This window comes from Durio zibethinus, unplaced genomic scaffold (assembly GCF_047325235.1).
Source record: "Durio zibethinus cultivar Kanyao isolate XHJ-2024 unplaced genomic scaffold, ASM4732523v1 HiC_scaffold_75, whole genome shotgun sequence".
Classification (NCBI taxonomy): Eukaryota; Viridiplantae; Streptophyta; class Magnoliopsida; order Malvales; family Malvaceae; genus Durio; species Durio zibethinus.
Genome location: NW_028322698.1, coordinates 132,501 through 137,500, shown reverse-complemented (window position 1 = coordinate 137,500; position 5,000 = coordinate 132,501).

The window sequence follows — 5,000 nt, the reverse complement described above, 5'->3', positions numbered from 1 at the left end:
GAGAACCTGACCGGCGGCATTGGGGTTCCGGCGATTGGGAGGGGGGCCGGGGGGGTGTGCGCACATGATGTGCGATGGGTGCTGGTACTTGGCCTTGTGTTGGCCCCCTATCCCTCATCAAACCTCTGAGAATTCACACCCCCTTAAAGAGCATTTGAGATTTTACAGGTTTGCTACCAGTAGCCGTTAAAGTGTCTGAAATGGGGACACTTTTTTCAAACGGTCACAAAATCTTCTCTACTTCGAGTTTTTAGCTGAATTTTTTTGTGCATGCCAACAAAAATAGAAGGATCATGCCTACAAAATTTGGGGCCAAAAATCCTTATAAAAAAATTTTAAAAATTCCCGAACCGCAAAAAGTTTCGAAAATCGTGAAAAATAGAAAACGAGTCATCTTCCAACGAAACTTCACGTGAAGGCTTAGGGGACCATTGTATGAATTTACAAGCCATAAAAATGGCATTGGCACGGCAGAAATTTGAAGATGTGCCTAAACCCACCAGGGCCCAGCGTGTGCCGATGGTGCTCGAGGCAACCGCCCGCACCAAGGCCCAGCGTGTGCCGATGGTGGTCGAGGCAACCGCCCGCACCAGGGCCGATAGTGTGCCGATGGTGCTCGAGGCAACCTGTCGCACCAGGGCCCAGCGTGTGCCGATGGTGATCGAGGTAACCTGCCGCACCAGGGCCCAGCGTGTGCCGATGGTGGTCGAGGCAAGTTCCCGCACCAGCGCCCAGCGTGTGCCGATGGTGCTCGAGGCAACCGACCGCACCAGGGCCCAGCGTGTGCCGATGGTGCTCGAGGCAACCTGCCGCACCAGGGCCCAGCGTCTGCCGATGGTGCTCGAGGCAACCTGCCGCACCAGGGCCCAGCGTCTGCCGATGGTGCTCGAGGCAAGCGCCCGCACCAGGGCCCAGCGTGTGCCGATGGTGGTCGAGGCAAGCGCCCGCACCAGGGCCCAGCGTGTGCCGATGGTGCTCGAGGCAACCTGCCGCACCAGGGCCCAGCGTGTGCCGATGGTGCTCGAGGCAACCGACCGCACCAGGGCCGAGCGTGTGCCGATGGTGGTCGAGGCAAGCGCCCGCACCAGGGCCCAGCGTGTGCCGATGGTGGTCGAGGCAACCTGCCGCACCAGGGCCCAGCGTGTGCCGATGGTGCTCGAGGCAACCGACCGCACCAGGGCCGAGCGTGTGCCGATGGTGCTCGAGGCAAGCGCCCGCACCAGGGCCCAGCGTGTGCCGATGGTGCTCGAGGCAACCTGCCGCACCAGGGCCCAGCGTGTGCCGATGGTGCTCGAGGCAACCTGCCGCACCAGGGCCCAGCGTGTGCCGATGGTGGTCGAGGCAAGCGCCCGCACCAGGGCCCAGCGTGTGCCGATGGTGGTCGAGGCAAGCGCCCGCACCAGGGCCCAGCGTGTGCCGATGGTGGTCGAGCCAGGAGCCCGCACCAAGGGCCGGCTTGTGTCGATGGTGTTCGGGGCAACCGCCCGTACCAGGGCCCAGCGTGTGCCGATGGTGCTGGGGGCAAGCGCCCGCCCCAGGGCCCAGCGTGTGCCGATGGTTATCGGGGCAACCGGCCGCACCAGGGCCCAGGGTCTCCCGATGGTGCTCGAGGCAACCGCCCGCACCAAGGCTCAGCATGTGCCGATTGTGATCGAGGCAACAACCCACACCAGGGCCCAGCTTGTGCCGATGGCGGTCGAGGCAAGTGCCCGTACCGAAGGGCAGCCTATGCCGATGATGGTCGATGCATGTGCCATCACCATGCGTCATCATGTGCCATTGATGGTCGAGGCCTTGGCCGAAGTTCGATTTTGAGCCACGGTGCCCATGCTTGGCTCCAGCATGTGCTGGTGCCGCATTTTTTTCACTCGGGACAGCATCGCCGGAGCATCGCCGGAGCATCGCCGGAGTACCGCCGGAGAACCTGACCGGCGGCATTGGGGTTCCGGCGATTGGGAGGGGGGCCGGGGGGGTGTGCGCACATGATGTGCGATGGGTGCTGGTACTTGGCCTTGTGTTGGCCCCCTATCCCTCATCAAACCTCTGAGAATTCACACCCCCTTAAAGAGCATTTGAGATTTTACAGGTTTGCTACCAGTAGCCGTTAAAGTGTCTGAAATGGGGACACTTTTTTCAAACGGTCACAAAATCTTCTCTACTTCGAGTTTTTAGCTGAATTTTTTTGTGCATGCCAACAAAAATAGAAGGATCATGCCTACAAAATTTGGGGCCAAAAATCCTTATAAAAAAATTTTAAAAATTCCCGACCCGCAAAAAGTTTCGAAAATCGTGAAAAATAGAAAACGAGTCATCTTCCAACGAAACTTCACGTGAAGGCTTAGGGGACCATTGTATGAATTTACAAGCCATAAAAATGGCATTGGCACGGCAGAAATTTGAAGATGTGCCTAAACCCACCAGGGCCCAGCGTGTGCCGATGGTGCTCGAGGCAACCGCCCGCACCAGGGCCCAGCGTGTGCCGATGGTGGTCGAGGCAACCGCCCGCACCAGGGCCGATAGTGTGCCGATGGTGCTCGAGGCAACCTGTCGCACCAGGGCCCAGCGTGTGCCGATGGTGATCGAGGTAACCTGCCGCACCAGGGCCCAGCGTGTGCCGATGGTGGTCGAGGCAAGTTCCCGCACCAGCGCCCAGCGTGTGCCGATGGTGCTCGAGGCAACCGACCGCACCAGGGCCCAGCGTGTGCCGATGGTGCTCGAGGCAACCTGCCGCACCAGGGCCCAGCGTCTGCCGATGGTGCTCGAGGCAACCTGCCGCACCAGGGCCCAGCGTCTGCCGATGGTGCTCGAGGCAAGCGCCCGCACCAGGGCCCAGCGTGTGCCGATGGTGGTCGAGGCAAGCGCCCGCACCAGGGCCCAGCGTGTGCCGATGGTGCTCGAGGCAACCTGCCGCACCAGGGCCCAGCGTGTGCCGATGGTGCTCGAGGCAACCGACCGCACCAGGGCCGAGCGTGTGCCGATGGTGGTCGAGGCAAGCGCCCGCACCAGGGCCCAGCGTGTGCCGATGGTGGTCGAGGCAACCTGCCGCACCAGGGCCCAGCGTGTGCCGATGGTGCTCGAGGCAACCGACCGCACCAGGGCCCAGCGTGTGCCGATGGTGCTCGAGGCAAGCGCCCGCACCAGGGCCCAGCGTGTGCCGATGGTGCTCGAGGCAACCTGCCGCACCAGGGCCCAGCGTGTGCCGATGGTGCTCGAGGCAACCTGCCGCACCAGGGCCCAGCGTGTGCCGATGGTGGTCGAGGCAAGCGCCCGCACCAGGGCCCAGCGTGTGCCGATGGTGGTCGAGGCAAGCGCCCGCACCAGGGCCCAGCGTGTGCCGATGGTGGTCGAGGCAACCGCCCGCACCAGGGCCCAGCGTGTGCCGATGGTGGTCGAGGCAACCTGCCGCACCAGGGCGGAGCGTGTGCCGATGGTGGTCGAGGCAAGCGCCCGCACCAGGGCCCAGCGTGTGCCGATGGTGGTCGAGGCAACCTGCCGCACCAGGGCGGAGCGTGTGCCGATGGTGGTCGAGGCTGCCGATGGTGGTCGAGGCAACGTGCCGCACCAGGGCCCAGCGTGTGCCGATGGTGCTCGAGGCAACCGACCGCACCAGGGCCGAGCGTGTGCCGATGGTGCTCGAGGCAAGCTGCCGCACCAGGGCCCAGCGTGTGCCGATGGTGGTCGAGGCAACCGCCCGCACCAGGGCCCAGCGTGTGCCGATGGTGATCGAGGCAACCGACCGCACCAGGGCCCAGCGTGTGCCGATGGTGCTCGAGGCAACCTGCCGCACCAGGGCCCAGCGTGTGCCGATGGTCGTCGAGGGAACCTGCCGCACCAGGGCCCAGCGTGTGCCGATGGTGGTCGAGGCAAGCGCCCGCACCAGGGCCCAGCGTGTGCCGATGGTGCTCGAGGCAACCGACCGCACCAGGGCCCAGCGTGTGCCGATGGTGCTCGAGGCAACCTGCCGCACCAGGGCCCAGCGTGTGCCGATGGTGGTCGAGGCAAGCGCCCGCACCAGGGCCCAGCGTGTGCCGATGGTGGTCGAGGCAAGCGCCCGCACCAGGGCCCAGCGTGTGCCGATGGTGCACCAGGGCCCAGCGTGTGCCGATGGTGCTCGAGGCAACCGACCGCACCAGGGCCCAGCGTGTGCCGATGGTGGTCGAGGCAAGCGGCCGCACCAGGGCCCAGCGTGTGCCGATGGTGGTCGAGGCAAGCGCCCGCACCAGGGCCCAGCGTGTGCCGATGGTGGTCGAGGCAAGCGCCCGCACCAGGGCCCAACGTGTGCCGATGGTGCTGGGGGCAACCGCCCGCACCAGGGCCCAGCGTGTGCCGATGGTGATCGAGGCAACCGCCCGCCCCAGGGCCCAGCGTGTGCCGATGGTGGTCGAGGCAAGCGCCCGCACCAGTGCCCAGCGTGTGCCGATGGTGGTCGAGGCAAGCGCCCGCACCAGGGCCCAGCTTTTGCCGATGGTGATCGAGGCAACCGGCCGCTCCAGGGCCCAGCGTGTGCCGATGGTTATCGGGGCAACCGGCCGCACCAGGGCCCAGGGTCTGCCGATGGTGCTCGAGGCAACCGCCCGCACCAAGGCTCAGCATGTGCCGCTGGTGATCGAGGCAACAACCCACACCAGGGCCCAGCTTGTGCCGATGGCGGTCGAGGCAAGTGCCCGTACCGAAGGGCAGCCTATGCCGATGATGGTCGATGCATGTGCCATCACCATGCGTCATCATGTGCCATTGATGGTCGAGGCCTTGGCCGAAGTTCGATTTTGAGCCACGGTGCCCATGCTTGGCTCCAGCATGTGCTGGTGCCGCATTTTTTTCACTCGGGACAGCATCGCCGGAGCATCGCCGGAGCATCGCCGGAGTACCGCCGGAGAACCTGACCGGCGGCATTGGGGTTCCGGCGATTGGGAGGGGGGCCGGGGGGGTGTGCGCACATGACGTGCGATGGGTGCTGGTGCTTGGCCCTTGTGTTGGCCCCCTATCCCTCATCAAACCTC